This window comes from Cucurbita moschata, unplaced genomic scaffold (genome assembly GCF_002738365.1).
Source record: "Cucurbita moschata cultivar Rifu unplaced genomic scaffold, Cmos_1.0 Cmo_Scf00007, whole genome shotgun sequence".
Lineage (NCBI taxonomy): Eukaryota > Viridiplantae > Streptophyta > Magnoliopsida > Cucurbitales > Cucurbitaceae > Cucurbita > Cucurbita moschata.
In genome coordinates, this window is record NW_019268523.1 from 3,788,335 (window position 1) to 3,794,442 (window position 6,108).

Here is a 6,108-nt window from a genome sequence, read left to right on the forward strand (position 1 = left end):
TTTTTTTTTTTTTTTTTTTTTTTTTTTTTGTATATATGCTTGAACTTTACATGATTTGAGGCAAGTTGTAAATTTTTAAATTTAAGCTTTTGGAAATTGCATGTGAACATTTTCAAGTATATTCTTTAGATAATTATTTTAATATCACATGGATATAAAAAATTATTTTATTTTTATTTAGATATTTTAGATTTTTCTCCATGAATGAGACTTTTTCATATTCTAATTTATTAATTTTTAAAAAAAATTAAATAGAGAATAATTCCCGAGAAAAAATAGCTGAAAATCTTCCCTCCATATTCTGTAAAGAAATTCTATCCGAACCACGAACACTTAGAATAAAATAGGAAATTAGGAAACCATTAGAATAAACTAGGATATTTGGAGACAAGCTCAAGCTAACCGGACAAAATTTAGATTATATTTTCTAAATTAGAACTGAGTGTAAGCTCTCGGTGTCTTTGTTTTAGGTTTTTTCAAAATGTTTCATATTAAGATAGTATTCCTTACTTATAAACACATAATGTTTCTCGTAATTAGTCCATATTTAAAAGTTAGATAATGACATTAATTTTGTAATATTGCAAGCGTTTTAATTAATTGAATCAATCAATTTTTTAAGATATTTTTCGTTAATTGTTTTTCGTCTTTTATTTTATGGTTTTATTTTACCCATTTTCGGTAAAATCAAAAGTAATTATGCCAAATAAATAAATATATAAATAAAAGTCTTTCTACAAAGTACTCCCAGTCAATGTGAAAGCTTGGATGAACTGGAATATACCTCAAAGAAATTATCATTTACTTCTTGTTTGTACTCTGGTTGACTTTGACTATTCACATAGCCTTAAATATTGACCATTGAAAAAATCAACCAACTAACAAACAAAAAGAAATTTAATTTCATTTATTATTTTCAATACATAAGTATTTTTTCGCATTTCAATAATATTTCACAAATATTTTAAAACTTTTAAATGTTTCATTCCTGCTCTTTTAACATTTTTTTAAATAAATAAAAAATATCTATAAAATTTTAAAAAGTAATATTAATATATCTAGCTTTTATAATTTTTTTTATAAAAAGCTCGAAACATCTATCTACATTTTATAGATTATTTGTAAATTTTTTAATTTCTTTTCTAAAATGTCAAGATTATTAAGTTAAAAGTACGGACCATTTTTTTAAATGTGTTACTAATAGGTTATTTTAAATGTGTTACTAATAGTTTTAATAACCGTAAATATATATTTGAAGTTTTTTTTTTAAATTAAAAATATTAATAAAAATTTTGAAATTCATTAAATACTTTTAAAACTTCAGAGTATTTTGTAAATCCAAAATTAACTGTAAAGATACTTTTATAGCTTTCTTTGACAGCTTTTTATAGCTTTCTTTGACAGCTTTTATGATGTATGGTTTCTATTTTCTAGTATACGACATCTGGGCAAAATCATGTCTACGCCTAGTTGACCTAAAATGCTTCCTAATATACTATACGGGGATGCGACTAGTCGTCAAGTTATATGTTATCTAAGCCATTGTTTTTGCTTTTTTCGCTCATAGCCTATAACATTACTTTCTACATTTATCTTACTTTCAAACTCTCTTTACCCTCGTTTTCTAAAACATTCTTCTTAAAACAGGGTCAGAGGATTGGGTACACGTTGTTCGGTCGAAAGCGACGTAATTTCTAGTTGACTGACTCCGAATGCCACACAATCACATATAAACATCTCGTAAAAACGCGATTGTGACACATATCGTCTTAAATTCAAAGTGTATGATGATATAGAAATTGTATATACATTGAATTATTACAGGGAAGAGGAATTTGGTGTGTATAAATGGGTTTGAATTGATTCAAAGTTGAAGTAATACTACTACACCGATTCCATGTATAATGCCTTCAAATTCTAATCTCTCTGCTTTGTCAAAGTAATTTCACTAACTTCCACAACAAAACTCTGAATTCATTTTGTGGAAATCAAAATGATTGATTCGATCCGAACAAATATGTTATAGACTAAATGTAATGCGGTGAATTGTACATTGAGATTTAAATCTTTATTTGGTATGAATTTAGACGCTTTAACTCGTAAAATTAAGATTGAAATTTTAAGTTTTAGTATTGAAAATTGAGGGTTGACACGATTGTGGGTCGATACGATAGGTGAGCAAGCAAGTCTCTACTATCGACAATATCACAATGATTTGAGGCTCATCAGTGTCGACGTTTCATGATTGAAAGGCTAAAAAGTATATGGGATGTCCCACATTGGTTGGGGAGGAGAACATAACACCATTTATAAAGGTGTAGAAACCTTCTTCTAATATACGCGTTTTAAAACCTTGAGAGGAAGCCCGAAAAAGAAAGTCCAAAGAAGATAATATCTATTAGCGGTGGACCTGGAAAGAATTAAATTGAAGTTATTTCCGTAAGTCGGTAGAAAGTAGACTACGGCCCTCGAAATACCCAAAGGTATTTCTATTGACTCATCTCTTTCAATAGCCACTTGTACCCTTTGCATGTTCATTTTCTGTATTTATATATACCTTTCTTTATTTTCCAAACAACTAAATACCATCCTTTTTACACTATATATATATATATATATATATATATATAAACTATAAATATGTCATTTTCTCTTGTCGTGCTACGTGTACAATTAACCCATGTTCTAAGTTTACCAGTAACTTGGTGGTGCATAAAGGAGAGTCTTTCAGAGACTTTACTAGTCTCTAAGGGATGAAAATTGGCACCTAGCCTGTGGAGTTAAAGGCTCCGTCGTCATAGTGTCTCATGAAAATAGTTATTTATCTTGTAATCGTGACAACTTATCATTCATATGTATGCATGTGGTCGTATAATTAAGTATCAAAAGTACAAAATAAATGTATGTACATAATTAAGTATGCAAGACATATCACAATAAGTTATATATACCCAATCTAACCCTAAAGTTGTTCGTTAGAGGAGCCACTTACCTAACTTACAATTGCCTTGATCCAACCCTAAGCAATGACACGATTGGTAGAGAACGTGGGGAATACCTTCCAAGAATGGCATTGTTGTTGGCGATTGGATGAAGACCTAAGCAATGACACAATTGGTAGAGAACAATAATCATCTAGCTAATACAACAACGTTCGATGATCAATTAATCAGGAAGAACGAGAAGCAGAAAGAAAAAGAGTGGAAGAAGCCAAAGGGTAGAGAGAGCTACGAGATGAGAGGGAAGAACCAAGAGAAAGCTAACGGGAAAGAAAAGACATGATGAACTCGGTATTCAAAAACAATTTTATTTAACCTAACCCTAGTTGACATCGACTTGGTTAACACTTAATTTTGTCATTAAAATTCGAAATTTTCTCACAAACTTAATTTGATGAGTCCAACCCGTTCAACCATTTTAGATCTACAATCCAACAATCAACCGTTACAAATAGAGATTTAATTTTTTTCTAATATAATGTAATGAATTTCACATCAGAGTGAATAAAAATATTCATTCCGGAAAACAACTCCAAAAATCATATTCTATATTTGAAGATGCTTTCATTACATTACTAAAAGTGGCTATTATAAGGTTATAATAAAATAAATAAATAACTAATTTAAGTCAAACAATTAATTAAGCACTAATTAAGTAGACTAATATAAACTCAAATAATCTATAAACTATGAAGACTAAATCATTATACAGTCAAAATTAACACTTAATTTTAATGAAATTAAAAAATATAGAGATTAAATTGTTTTAAATACTTACACTAATTCATTACCAATTAAAATTTAGCAACTAAATGATTACTCCTACCATAGTTTTATATACCAAATATAGTTTTTAACAATATTCTATTCTATTCACTTAACTAATCTTAAATCAATTCTTTTTTCAAAGTGGTTAGATTCGACCCGCCTAAACTTTTCAACTTCAACCATAAAAATTGAGTCCGGACTAACTCAAAAATAAGATTACAATCCAACCCAACCCTACTTTACTTTAAAGATTATTATAAAAATTAAAAATATTCGACGTTTATATCCGATGTTAGTGATGCACTGTGACTTTTGAATGTTTAATGTTTGAATTTTGCGATATTTTAGTTATTAATATAACGTGTATTGTGAATAAATGTGATTTTTTTAAGTAATTAAAAAACAACCCAACATTGTATCATTATAGGTAGGGGTGTAGATAGGTTAGGTTCGGTTATTAACTTTATTCAAGTTGTTCGGTCACAACTCAACTCATTTATGCTTGTAATAATAATATTATTATTATTATTATTTGTTATAAGAAATTAATTTTTAAAAATTAGGAAACGAAATGGTAAGTTATTAGCATAAAATGTGGTTTAAAAGTTTCATATGAAAATGTCGGAATGGTTCCTTTCCACAACACAAATATAATAAATAATTTACATATATAAATGCTCTTTCACTTACAGACCACATCTAAAATCTCAAAAAATAATTAAAAAAATATATTATTTTACTATTATTATTATTATTATTATTTAAAAGTCAATTTCACAATAAATATTACAAGTGGCTTTTTCTCAAACTGACGCGTAATTGACTTTGTTATTATTTTTACTTTACCAATTCTCATCTTTAAATATATTTATTTTTTCTTTTTTACGTCATCCTCACGTCTGCATTTCATCTACTTCTCTATTTTCTTTTTTTTTTTTCTCCTCTTTTTCTCTCCCTAAAAAATAGCCACTTTATTAGTTATTTTCTTTCAAATACTAATATTAAAACTTAATTTAAAATGCACATTATCGCTTATTTAAATCTTTTTTAAAATTATGTTTCAACGTCGCGTTATATAATATATGGTGTAAAATTGAGAGAATTATTTTTTATATCATATAGTTGGATCGATAATTAATATGCTACTTGTTGATTTACTATATTGAAATAAGTAATCGACTAGCATATCCAATACCAATTATGGTCGAACATGACTAATTAATTTTTTTTTCTTAATTTTCGCTTAAAAAATTTATATTTTTGCAACTACTCTTATTTTTCTATAAAATATCGAAAATGTCCTTAAAATTTTTTTTTATTGCAAATGGATGATAAAAATAATACAATAATAATTAGACGTGGATCACATGATAGAGTATTTCAGAAGAAGGGTATGTTGTATGTGTTGTTTCTTTATGCATCTCTCGCTTCATCGTACTAAAATTAACTTCTTCATGTGAATTTACTGTGATATCCTACATCGGTCGGAGAGGAAGAACAAATCATTCTTCATAAATGTATGAAAATCTCTCTCTAACATACACGTTTTAAAAACCTTAAGGGAAAGTCAAAAGAGGATAATATCTGCTACCGATTGCTTAGATTGTTACATCTGTAGTAGATGTGTGGATGAAGATTTGAATACTTTGTAAAGAGAATTAAATATTTTAATGGTTTAGAAAAATGGATTATATTAAATATAATTAATTAGACAAAATGGTGATCTAAACATGATTAGGGTTGTAAATTTTGCAAATAAGGGCAATAATGTCATTTGACTTGTTAATTGTTGTATTGAGCTGCCGCGTCCTTGCCAAAGGACAAGGCATGCTACAGATTTTCTTATTAATATTATATAGTTTTATAATGTTTGAATTATGTTAATTTTTTTTAGTAATCATAGTCAATTAATACTGGTCCATAAAATATTGAAAGTCCACGTCATTTTTCATTTATATTTTACCTAGTACAATAGCGTTATGTTTTATTTAAGATTATCCAACTCAAACCATAAATGTTGGGTTATGTTTGTTTGATGAAATTCCCACATCGACTAATTTAGAAAATGATCACGAGTTTATAATCAAATAATATTATTTCTATTAGTATAAGGCCTTCTGGGAAAGCCCAAAGTAAAGCCGTGAGAGCTAATGTTAAGTGACAAATCAAAATATATTATTTTATTTAAAATTTATATAAAAATAATTTTAAAAATAAATAAACTCAACTATGAAAGTTGGAAAACGTACATTTTGTTAAAGAATATGGGAGACAGCTTATGACAGCGAAAGGAATGAAAATATTGGTTTTTTTTTTTTTTTTTTTTTTAAAAAATCAAATT